Below are 13,203 nucleotides of genomic sequence, written 5' to 3'. Positions count from 1 at the left end.
GAGCAAGTTCAACAATCTGGGAATGCTCAGAGAGAACACCCAGACAGGCTTGGATTCTTGGGTCTGATTGTAAGTTCGCTGGGGGCAGAGACAGTCTTTCTGTCCTGTGTTTGTCCAGCACCTAGCACCACTGGGGCTCGTAGATGCTACAATAATGCAAATAAATAATAAAATTGATGCTGAATATGCCTCTAGATAGGTGCTGCCTCCACGAATGAGTGACACTGGGCAGTTTCAAGGGACTCTCTCCTTGTTAAAATACCAATGGGAAGCTTTTTCTCTCTACTGATAAGCCACTTCCAAGCCACTTCTCCAATTCCGTGGCCTCATAGAATCAAAATAATCTGTGTGTTACTGTTATGCTCAACATGATAATGGCATACAGAATACACTACTCATGTTTCTGGGTGATACCGAGCTGGGAGGGGTTGCAAGTGCTTTGGAGGACAGGATTAGACTTTAGAATGATCTTGAAAAACTGGAGAAATGGTCGGAATTAAATAGAATGAAATTCGACATGGACAAATGCAAAGCATTACACTTAAGGAATAACCAACTGCACAAACACAAAATGAGAATTGACTGTCTAGGAAGGAGTACTGCAGAAAAGGATCTGGGGGATATAGTAGATCACAAACGAAAGATGAGTCAACAATGTAATACTATTAGAAAAAAAAAAAGCAACCATCATTCTGGGATGTATTAGCAGGAGTGTTGTAAGCAAGACATGAGAGGTAATTCTTCCAGGCCTCAACTGGAGTATCTGTGTCCTGTCCAGAGCAACACACTTCAGGAAAGATGTGGGCAAACTGGAGAAAGTCCAGAGGAGAGCAACAAACATGATTAAAGATCTAGAAAACACAACCTAGGAGGAAAGATTGAAAAAAACTGGGTTTGATTAGTCTGGAGAGGAGAAGACTGGAGCAAGGAAATTATAACTGTCTTCAAGTTCATAAAAGGTTGTTATGAAGAGGAAGGTGATACATTGGTCTCCATATCTACTTAGGACAGCACAAGAAGTGATGGGTTTAAACTGCAGCAAGGGAGATTTAGATTAAACATTAGGAAAAACATAACTGTCATGCACTAGAACAAGTTACCTAGGGATGATATGGAATCTCAGTCACTGGAGGTGTTTAAGAACGGGTTAGACAAACACCCGTCAAGGATGATCTAGATAATCCCTAGTCCTGCCTCAGTGCAGGGGACTGGATTAGATGATCTATTGAGGTCCCTTCCAGGTCTATATTTCTATGATTCTATGAACATGGCCCATGAACCTCATATTAGGCAGCAAAGTTCAGCAGAGCTGTCTGTTTTGGTCACTTTTGTGGGACTCTCAAAAAAATATTTGGAATTTTTTTAAAGGACACCTCAAGACTGTAGCAGTCTGACATAATTCTGAGACAGGTAATCAAGCAAAAATACAGTGGCTAACTCCCCCTTCTCCAAAAATCCCATCCTTCAACAATTCTCCATGTTCCTGTCCGAACATCAGCTCTGATCAAACACCTTCCCCTCCAAAGCTCTCACTAAGTACGAGCCTTGCAGAATGATCTGAAGGGCAGATCCAGGCGAGTCAGGACTAGTGAGAAAGGATGGTCCAGTGGTTTGGATACTAGGCTGTGACTTGGGAGAGCAGGGTTCCATCCCTTGCTTCTTTCCTGCACCCAGTGTTTATACTACCTGTCTTCTGCTGTAACCCACAGCAGAGTCTCCACTTTGACGGCAGAATGGAGTTTTCAGTGGTGCAGGCACACACCAGTAGTTTTTCCTGTTAGCCCAGGAAGCTGACAAAAGAAACCAGGATTTAAGATATTTCTTGCCACCCTGAAACACCATCCACTGAAGGGTTTGCCTCAACAGCCACGTCAGCAAACTGCATGAACTGGATTCTTCGGCAAACTTCACCTGAAGCAAACAAAAGAGCCCCTGCAGCCACTATGTTAAAGAGCAGAAGCATTTTAAGACAGCTTCAGGTTCACACACTTAGGACCACACTTGAAACATGATCAGAAGTGTTGGCTTTCAAAAAGCTTAATGAGCTCCACAGCAGCTCAGAGCTTTGCCTCATACCGTAGTTTTTTCTCCTTATAACCTGCACCTTACAAAGCCTATACGTGGCTGGGAAGAGTTTGTTGCTAAAAGACCAAGTTGTCGGCAGAAGCACTACTCCCAGGAACACTGGGCTGGTAAATTCAGTCTTGCAATAATGAAGACTTAAGATACATTCCATAATGAATCCTTCCTGCTGCTATGAAAATAAGATTGCTTTTGCTGAGAGAAACAAGAGGGCTGTGAATCAGAGAAACTCTTCTACCAGAATATTACAAGATTGATTTTTTCAGCAAAAGTTTTATGGCCAGATTCCCTGGGGGGGAATGACATTATTGGTCCCAACTTGAGGAATTATTTAAAAAAAAGATTAATATTAAAAAAAATCCACTTCCCGTTTAAAATCCAGAATATTGTTGCTATAGGGTAACATCTTCAAAAACGTTTAAGTCACTTAAGCACTTATGGCCAGATTTTTGTAGAAGGTATATAGGTACCTAGTGGGATTTGGGAACTTAGGTGCTTTGGAAAATCCCTTTAGGTACTTATCAGCATCTTTAGGCACCTATGTACCTTTAAAAATCTGGTCCTTAGGAGCCTAAAATTACATTGCAACTTAATGGGATTTAGGCTCCTAAATACCCTCAAATTAGATTTAGACCATGAGCAACATTTTCAAAAGTCCCTATATAATATGAACTTTTACTAGTTAATTTTTGCAAAGTATCAAAATGCTCCCCCCTCACCCCCACCGCTGCCCGTCAAGACCACACTTCTCGGGACATGAGAAGGAATTAGATACTCCTCGTCTTACCTTAGCAGTGAGACCTCGTCTAAGCAACAAAAACCCATCGCACTGATATTTGGTCAAAATGAAATACCTGCTCCACCCATATCAAACAGGAAGTCATTTTTCTCTGTTTCAGATGGATCATAACCTGAGTATTAATAAATGCAGTGGCTTGTTGATTTTATAATCCAACAAAAGACACACACAACCAACCTGTTCGACAGACATTTCAGCCTGAAAAAGCAGCCAGCCAGTTACTACTAGTGGCAGAGTAACAGACAGCTCATATCCTGTCTGAAATAAAATGACATCTTCAACTCTCTACAAGAGCTGAGTCATTACGTCTAAACCTGGAGCACACAGAGAGAGTGAGTTTGATTTGCCAGGGTGGATTTTACAGCTATAACTTCATTTACACTTCTCTCTACTTAATTCATACTTTCGGCACCAAGCACTTACTTCTCACATCCTCCAAAAAAAAACAAAACCAAAACAACCCCCCCCCAAAACCAAAACACCACACCCCACCCTCTTAGCTTCTCTGGTTTCATGTGCTGCTTAAACTGGACTAAGAGAGACAAAGGCCTGAGAGGACTGTGTGATAATCTAATGATCTAACCTTCTGTATAACAGACCATGAAATTTCCCAAGACCTACTTACGCATGTATTGAGCACTTCGCATTTGTCATGCAAAAGTTTTTAAACCCCAAATGTTCTTTGTGTCTTCACTGCATTTCAGAAGCTACTATGCTAGGGACAGGCAACGAGATGCAGATGAAATAACGACTGACCAGAACATTAGCTTTTGAAGCTCACTAGATAGTCACATAGTGTGTGTGAGACACTAGCATGAGTAATCTCTGAACTTCCTCATTCAAGCCGGAGGTGGAAATAGTATGATAGAGCCTATTCTTGCAATATTTCCGAACCAGCTGAAGCAAAGACGCACTAGACACCTTGCAAGAAAAGAAAATGGTTTTACTTTCCCCAGTATGACATCCCCACCCCCAAAAAAGCAAACACCACAGCCTTCTACCCTACGTGGCATGCAGAAAGCAGCCAGTTTTATCCACTTACATATTTGCACAGTAATGCAGAGATTAGCAGCACACATAACTACAATATTTACTTGAGGAAACAAATGCCACCAGGACAGTGTTACAATGCAAAGTGTGTGATCACTTTAATACAAAGACACTCTTGTGTGAATTAATTGTCATTTTGCATCTCTCCTTGAGCTGGAAGAGGGTTTTTATTACTAAGTACAGGAGATCCTTCTTCCCTACCCCCTGAGGTTCTTTAGATAAACCAAGACTGGGCAGAGTTATTTAGACCCAAGAGATTTTCCCATTTTCCCAAGTGGATTGTTACCAAATGCACTAGAGGGCTCAAAAATAAGTTTTCCCATCAACAAGCCGGAGGTTGATGTCAAAGAAGGACTAGTTTCAATTTCCCTCTCCCGCAGCTTGAGAAAGTTATTTATTCTCATGTATTGGCTTTCCTAGAGCATCTGCCACTGCAGCATCTGAGCTCAAAGGTCAATCCACTCAACAACCTTTAAGGAAAGGAAGTTTTATTAGCCATGTGCCCAAGGTCACATAGGAAGCTCACAGCCATGTCAAGAACAGAAGTCAAAAGTCAGCTGAGTTCCAGGTGAGTCTGATCATCCTCTCTCTCTCTGTGGCCCCAATTCTGCAAAGCCCAGGAGCATTATTCAATCTCTATTCAACAAGACACTTGAACACGCTTTTAATTTTAAGCGCATGCTTAAATCCTATGGAAGTCAATGGGGCTTTAAGCATTTTGCTGAGCAGGGACTGGATTACTGGTGTGCTTAAAGCTAAGCATGTGCTGAAGTGCTTTATTGAACAGGGGGCTATGAACAGAAGCAGATGCACTGGAGTTATCTGAATGCAGTTGGTGGAAAAAAAACACACTGAATTGGGGTTACATCTGGGAGGCTTCTCAAAACCATGAAGGGTTGAACTGTAGTTTTTAATCTTATAACTATAGATCTGCACATATTGGTCATTTAGCCCAACTAAGCCATGACCACCAGCTGCTAATTTCAAGTATTTTCATTCTGTATGTCTTGCTGCTTTTCAATGGAATTCCCATAGATCACACAAGAATCTTTCATTCTGGCAATTCCAAAACCCTGGAGAAAACACTGAGTTCTATTCATGACTCCAAGGCAGGGGGAGAAGGCTTAGGGATGTACTAGCCACCCAAAAGCACATCCAGTTACTGCAGGAAGCAGACTGGACAAGCCATATAGGTAACTGAGGTTCAACAGGTACACGGGATGTCTCTCTCATCAACGACACGAATACCAACCACTAGAAAGCAAATCCATCACTGTATCTCATCCTGAACACCATTACACCTTTACTTAGCATCACCACTTTCCTTTGTACCCTGCCCCTTTCTATAGACCATCTCCCCTCAGTTATTTTCCTGGACAGCAGTTCTGTATCTAAATCTTATTCCACTCAGTTTCCCTAAGGAAGGGTTACACTCCTCAGCTCAGGTGTTCAAGTGTCTTTTGGTTTAACTCACTGACCACACATTGTCCCATAAAAGAAAGTGACATCAGATTAGCCTGGGTTAGGCTACACGCAGGGAGAGACATCATAGCCATATAATTTCCAAGAGAAAGACTCTCTCTCTACACGCTTCCCACCATGCTCACTAAGCTAAAAAATTAATGTTGATTGAAGTCAGCGGGAGAGTTTCCATTTGGCTTTGTATTTGACAGGAAATAAGTACCTGGAAAAGGCAAGTGCTGATAGCATGCTTGGTGCTGAATGAAAACACAATTAGAAAGACTAAGAATAAATAATACATATATTTTTCTATTACCACCATTGTACTGCTATCACCATTTTGATTCAGGACAAAAAACTAACAAAACTATAAAATTAATTAGAAGGTCTGTAAAGGATAGTAACACAAGACCAAACTGATTCCTGATCTTGGTGGAAGTTGTTTGAAGTCTTCTGACAGTACAGTATTGTTAGTAACCACGGAGGACTAGGAAGAGAGGACGTAAGTTAAAAAAAAAAAAAAATCCTGTCAAGGAACTAAAAACATCCATCTGTTGGTCACTGTCATGAAGACCAAAATCAAGCTCTTGGAATCTTCAACTAATTTCAAGCTAGGTGTAAGCAGGTGCAACTTTGTTTGAACTCAACTAAATTGCGACTGCTTCCACCCGGTCTGCATTTGACGCTGCATTATGGATGTCCTGAATGTGTGTGCATTTCAAAGCCTTCCCCCTAACATTGTACTAATACTGGGTTTCATTTAACGTCCTGATGAGGGTGTGATATTGGCCTAGAGAGCCATGAAGGAGTCATGCCCTAGATGGATATGGTAGGCCAAAATCTACTTGAGTACAGATCCATGTGCCCATTTGCAGCAGAAAAACTGATCTTGCACTGACTGTTAATATAAAAAAAACTAGAGCTGAAGATGCCTGGGTGAAAGGCAACATTTAATAGCTAGAGTTAATTAGCCACTAGGACAGTTATTAAGGGAAATTCCAAATTAGTCATCACTCAGAGTTTTTAAAAATCAAGACTGGGTGTTGGCCTAAATATATGCCCAAGTTCAACCACAAATTACTGGGCTCAATAGCATTCACTTATGTTAATAGGCAAAGAATAATTTCATCCACTGCAGAAATCACTGGCTGAAGTTCAAAGGCAGACTAGCTAATCATAGCTGTACTTTCCAGCTTTCAGAGTCTAGGCATGGACAAGCTTATTCTGTGCCTCTTTAGAAGACAGCGTGAAATCACAAAGGAACTCGGCAGACTTAGACAGGGGTCATTCATAACTGCCATGATGTTCACACCAGCTTAGGGATTGCACAACAGCAATGTACTTGGCTACCTTTAGGGGGGAAACTGAGCCTTTCCCCTGTTTCTTTAAAAACTAGGTCTGTCCCTCCCTGTACAACATAGTCAGGTACAGTTATCTAGCGATTAGCTTGTTAGCCTACCCCAATTACATCAAATCTATTCTGCCCCCTTTGAATCCTCTAACTAAAGTTGTAAGAAGATAAATAAAGGTTAACTTGCGGGACTATTGTATACAATGGCTGTTTTGTTATTCTACAGATACTCCACACATTTCATATACTGCAAGTTCTGCATTGCTACAGTTCATGATTATACTGCAAGTGTCACACTATTTAGTATCAGAGGGGTAGCCATGTTAGTCTGGATCTGTAAAAAGCGACAAAGAGTCCTGTGGCACCTTATAGACTAACAGACATCTGACGAAGTGAGTACTGACCCACAAAAGCTTATGCTCCAATACGTCTGTTAGTCTATAAGGTGCCACAGGACTCTTTGTCGCTTTTTACACTATTTAGTGTTATTCTTAAAGCCTCCGCACCTGGAATCATGGTGAAAAACCTGAGTTTTCATTAAAATAATAGAAAGGAATTAAAAAATAGCCCTCCATCTTGCAGAGAAAGCCTGTGAAGGTAACCAGAGTGCACCCAAAGGGCTCAGAAACCAAATAAAAGAATGCAAGAAATATTGCTTAATTAAAAAAAATTCTAATGATATTTAAGCCAATTGTGATTTTTTAAATGAGAGGTTGGCAACATCAGGAGTATAATGATACGTCAAACTTTAGCACGGAGCGCTCCCCAAACCTAGCCAGCATTCACAGGTGTGCTTGGTGCCTTCCAGCTTCTGGCTCCAAATGCACATCCGCATCCCCTGGAGCGCCAACAGCAGCCTGGTTAGGAGCAGGGAGTGTGCAGCCATGGGAACCCATCACACCCCTCCAGAGGCTCCACCTGGGAGAAGCTGTTGGCAGAAACTGGATGTTCAGGGAGAAAAGCTGGCCAGGCTGGGGAGAAGCAGCCAAAAGCCATCCCCATGAAGAGCGTCCTTGACCTGCCAAAATAGGGAGGTCTAACCTCACAGCACACTACTCAGTGAAGCCCCTACCTCACTTGGCCCTCTTCTGCCTGCAACTTCTACTGGGGTATGGAACTGAACTCATCATACAGGACAATTAGGGGAACGTGACAACCCGTCCAGCCGCAGATTTGCCTGTCCCCAATCTTTCCCCAAACCAGAGAGAGCCCCCCTCTGCCACCAACGTGAGACTTGCTGCCCCCCAATACCACTCTTCTCTCCAGGTTACCATAGCCACCCCTAACTGAGGGGGCAAACCCTGCCACCCAACCAAGAGAATACAGCCCCTCCAGTGCCCCCTACTCCAGCAAGAGCCATCTGCCCCCCTTTCCCTCAGAGAGCAGGTGCCTCCACCCGGGGGGGGATACCGCCCCCCATTTCCCCCAGGGAGCAGGTGCCCCCACCCGGGGGGGATACCGCCCCCCATTTCCCCCAGGGAGCAGGTGCCCCCACCCGGGGGGGGGATACCGCCCTTCCTTTCCCCCAAAGAGCAGGCGGGGTGGATACCGCCCCCCCTTTCCCCCAGGGAGCAGGCGCCCCCACCCGGGGGGGGATACCGCCCCCCCTTTCCCCCAGGGAGCAGGCGCCCCCACCCGGGGGGGGATACCGCCCCCCCTTTCCCCCAGGGAGCAGGCGCCCCCACCCGGGGGGATACCGCCCCCCCTTTCCCCCAGGGAGCAGGCGCCCCCACCCGGGGGGGATACCGCCCCCCCTTTCCCCCAGGGAGCAGGCGCCCCCACCCGGGGGGGATACCGCCCCCCCTTTCCCCCAGGGAGCAGGCGCCCCCACCCGGGGGGGATACCGCCCCCCCTTTCCCCCAGGGAGCAGGCGCCCCCCCCCGGGGGGGATACCGCCCCCCTTTCCCCCAGGGAGCCGACACCCCCCCCCGGGGGGGATACCGTCCCCCTTTCCCCCAGGGAGCAGGCGCCCCACCCGGGGGGGGATACCGCCCCCCTTTCCCCCAGGGAGTAAGCGCCCCCACCCGGGGGGGGATACCGCCCCTCCTTTCCCCCAGGGAGCCGACACCCCCCCGGGGGGGATACCGCCCCCCCTTTCCCCCAGGGAGCAGGCGCCCCCACCCGGGGGGGGTACCGCCCCCTCCAGCGCCCCCTTTTCCCCCAGGGAGCCGACACCCCCCCCGGGGGGGATACCGCCCCCTCCAGCGCCCCCTTTTCCCCCAGGGAGCCGACACCCCCCCCGGGGGGATACCGCCCCCCCTTTCCCCCAGGGAGCCGACACCCCCCCCGGGGGGGATACCGCCCCCTCCAGCGCCCCCTTTTCCCCCAGGGAGCCGACACCCCCCCGGGGGGGATACCGCCCCCTCCAGCGCCCCCTTTTCCCCCAGGCAGTAAGCGCCCCCCCCCCCGGGGGATACCGCCCCCTCCGGCGCCCCCCAGCAGCCGGACTCACCTGGGTGGGGGAGATTCCGAGCCCCGAGACGCGGCTGCAACAGCCGGGACGCGTCAGGTGGCCCAGCCCCGGCTCGGGGGCGGGGGCGGGGCCAGGCGCTTCACCTGCCCGGGCTCCGGCGCGGGGGAGGCAGCGGGGAAACGCCGCCGCCGCCGCCGCCGCCGGGCACAGGTGTATCCCGGCCGCCGCGCGGTCCTAGCGCCGCCGATTCCGCCCTGCCGGCCGCCGCGAGGTCCTAGCGCCTGCCACGTGTCGGGCTCCTAATGGCGGGGCTGCTGCAGGGCGCTATAAAGTCCTGGCTCCTACAGCCTCCTAAAACCCCGGGTGCTGCAGGCTGTAGGGGCTCCTACAGGTTCCTAATACCTCCAGCTGCTGCAGGGTGCTATAGGGTCCAGAGGCTCCTTTAGGCTTCTAATACCAGGGCTGTGGCAGGTTGCTATGGGGTCCTGGTAACTGAGGCTCCTATAAGCTCCTAATGCTGGGTGTTGGCTGCTGCAGGATGCTGTAGGCTCCGGGGATCCTATAGACTCCTAATGCTGGGGTGGCCACATGCTTGTGGAGGTTCTGGTGTGAGTAGCTCCCATAGGGTCCCAATACTGGGGCTGTTGCAAGGTGCTATAGGGGCCCTAATGCCTGGGGCTCCTATAGGGTCCTGATTTTGGGTTTGATGCAGGGTGCTATAGGGTCCTACTGTCTGGGGTTCCTAATGCTTGGACTGCTGCTGGGTCCTAGTGTCAGGGGCTCTGGTGGGATCCTAGTGAGGGGGCTGCTGCAAGGTGCTATAGGGTCCCTAGTGCCTGTGGTGCCTATAATTTCCTAATGCTTAAGAGTTCCTGACTGGGTTCTCAGGGAATGTCATTGTCCATAGGTGCTGCTGAGGGAGGTCAGGGACTGTGCTTCTTCAACGTGCCAGGTTTAACATTCAGATGCTCGTGAAAAGGGTCAGGGGATCCCAAAGCACAAGGGGCCAGGCCCCTCCATTTCTCTAGCACCCCACAGCGCTAAACGAGAGTTTTATCTTCATAATACTTCACAAGGAAGAATGTCACAGCTGAATTATCAACTCCTCCTTGAAGCATCAAGATATTTCCCTGGCCGTCTCCTATTCAACTACTTTCCAGAGCTAAAATGATTCATTATGTGAGAGCTGGTAGGCTCCCAGCCAAAAGTGTCAGGGATGTAAACAGTAAAGATGCTGGTGGAGGGATAAGGAGAGATGTCACAGTAAATTTGCCACAGCAGCTTCTCCTTTTCTGTCCTCCACTCTTTCCTAGTTCTCCTGCTAAATTGTTCTTTAGATTCTTCGTTTAAATCAATGCAGCTGTTCTAGTCAGCATTTCTCATCTACTGGGTTGTGGCCCCCAGCGGGGTAATGAAAAGCAACTGTCGGGCACAACGGCATTGAAAATTTTACTACAATCTAATGCCAAGAAAATCTCACTCTGATATCCTTACCCTTCGAAGTCAAATATTCTCTGCTAGCCTCTCAAGACCCACACACTATCGAACAGGGGTTCTCAAATTGGGGGGGGGGGTGTCATGAGGTTATTACATGCAGGATCGTGAGCTGCCAGTCTCCATCCCAAACCCTCCTTTGTCTCCAGCATTTATAAGGTGTTAAATATATAAAAAAGTGTTTTCAATTTATAAAGGGGGGGGTTGCACTTAGAGACTTGCTATGTGAAAGGGGCTATGTGAAACAGACGTTTGAGAACCACTGGTGTAGAAAAATGTGGACAAATTGGAGAGAGTCCAAAAGAGAGCAACAGAATGATAGAAGGTTTAAAAAACTTGACCTGTGATGAAAGGTTAAAAAAACTGGGCGAGTTTAGTCTTGAGAAAAGAAAGCAGAGGGGGGACCTGAGTTGTCTTCAAATCTGTTAATGGCTGTTATGGAGAGGCCTGTAATCAGTTCTTCTCCATAACTGTAATGTATAAGTAATAAGTAATGAGCTTAATCTGCAACAAGAGAAATTAAGGTCAGATATTAGGAAAACCTTTCGAACTCTAAGGATAGTTAAGCTCTGGGATAGGCTTCCAAGGTGCTCCCTGTCACTGGAGGTTTTTAAAAACAGGTTGGACCACAGGCGCTGACTTTCATTTTTCTGGGTACATGCTGCTCCCCTGCTCTGAACTGAGGCCCCACCCCCAATCCACCCCTTCCCCAAGGTCCCACCCTTGCTCTGCCTCTTCCTGTCCCTGCTCTGCCCCATCCCCGAGTGCCCTGCCCTCGCTCTGCCTCTTCCCACGCCTGCCCCACCCCCTTCCCACAGTGCCTTGAGCCTGCTGCCAAACAGCTGATCGGTGGGTGGGTGGTGGGTTTTGAGTACCCATTTTTTTTCTTCCATGGGTGCTCTAGTCTTGGACCACGCACAGAGTCCAGGCCTGGTTTGGACAAACACTGGTCAGGGGTGGTCTAGGTTTATTTGGTCCTGCCTCAGCATAGGTGGTTGGACCTGATGACTTCTCAGTGTTCCTTCCAGCCCAACATTTCTAAGATTCTTCTATGATATAGGCCAGGGGTAGGCAACCTATGGCACGTGTGCCAAAGACGGCACGCGAGCTGATTTTCAGTGGCACACACACTACTCATATCCTGGCCACTGGTCCGGGGGAGGGGGGCTCTGCATATTAATTTAATTTTAAATAAAGCTTCTTAAACATTTAAAAAACCTTATTTACTTTACATACAACAATAGTTTAGTTCTATATTATAGACTTATAGAAAGAGACCTTCAAAAAATGTTAAAATGTATTACTGGCATGTGAACCCTTAAATTAGAGTGAATAAATGAAGACTCGGCCCACCACTTCTGAAAGGTTGCTGACCCCTGAAATAGGCTTATCATTGTTAGGGTTGAAGATTTTTTTATTCTGACTTTTACAGTAAATGTCTACACTGGGGTTTAAATTGGTATCGGGACATGGATGTACACAGTTATACCAATATATGTTCCCTGTGTAGACCAAGCCTCAGTCAGACAAATGACCATGTTTCCACCAGGTTTTCAAAAGCACTTAGCACTGGCCTAACACTGCTGCCATTGGAATCAATGGCAGTTTTATCATTATTTGCCTTCCACTGCGAGCCGAGTTAAGCCGAGTTAAGCCAACGCAGCACCGTTGAAATCAATTTACATCAGTTGACCCTCTGCTCCCTAGTGTCCAACTCCAGGTAGAGTTTTGCTGGGATAAGACCTGAATCAGGACCACAGGATTTGGCCTGAGGAATTAGCATGGAAATTAGGAGGAATTTGAACTCTTTCAGTGTTTTAATTGCCCATATATATTTACTGCTTAAGGGCACTGGTTCACTATGGACACGGGTTCTTGTTTCCCATTTATCTAAAAGCATTTTAAGTATTCACAGAAAATGTGTGTTTTCTGTTGTAGTGGATCAATATTATGTGCTCTGGTGCAACATGGGCAGGACAAGAATCTAATTCTCCCCTTCTCTCTCTGGCATGTCCATGCCTTCTTAGAATGCCTTCCCCAAACTAATTTTTGAAGCCCCTGTCTTCCTTCAGATCCCCTCCCAAAGCCCATTTTCAACATTACAGTCAGCTGTCAGTTTACAGTGGCTTGGCAAGTTGACCCGCAGGGTTAACTGAGAACATTAATAATTCTTATTTATACCTTTAAACTTCGTGAGTCGAAATCTGCTATCCCGTGCAACTGTGTGACTCCTTTCCTTCCTCTGTCATCCCCTCTGAATGCTTATTGCACCAGCTTGTTGCATTTTATCTTAAATTTTAACACAAACTCCTGGGGGCAGGAATTGTTTTATCTTGTGTATTTTATAGGGTGCCTGATACAATCCTGATTGTTCTGATCTACAGCTAAAAGCAAGAGTCAAATCCTCAGCTGGTGTAAAGTGGCCTGGCTTCACCGACGCCAAGGAACTATGTTATGTGGGACTGATTTACAGCATCTGAAGATTCAGCCCCAGTATTTCAACTTGACTGGAATGCAATGGTTTCCTTTTCATGAATACCTATTTTTAACACT

General features: G+C 47.0%; 1 protein-coding gene across 5 annotated transcripts in view; it reads right to left on the bottom strand.

Moving 5' to 3' along the window:
• The window catches only part of GALNT6 (polypeptide N-acetylgalactosaminyltransferase 6), a 39,943-nt gene extending 30,671 nt beyond the window's left edge, over window positions 1–9,272 (bottom strand). Inside the window, exon 1 of one of the 5 annotated variants that reach the window (XM_030554549.1) lies at window positions 9,196–9,272. The gene's annotated coding sequence lies outside the window, so the exon portion shown is untranslated. Of the gene's footprint in view, window positions 1–1,686; window positions 1,708–2,869; window positions 2,949–3,058; window positions 3,082–3,506; window positions 3,783–9,195 lie in introns of those variants that run through there. The other 4 variants (XM_030554551.1, XM_030554553.1, XM_030554550.1 and 1 more) reach the window with 4 other exon arrangements.
• Window positions 9,273–13,203: the final 3,931 nt, after the last annotated feature.

Source organism: Gopherus evgoodei, chromosome 3 (assembly GCF_007399415.2).
Source record: "Gopherus evgoodei ecotype Sinaloan lineage chromosome 3, rGopEvg1_v1.p, whole genome shotgun sequence".
NCBI lineage: Eukaryota > Metazoa > Chordata > Testudines > Testudinidae > Gopherus > Gopherus evgoodei.
This window is presented reverse-complemented; position numbering and strand designations above follow the sequence as displayed.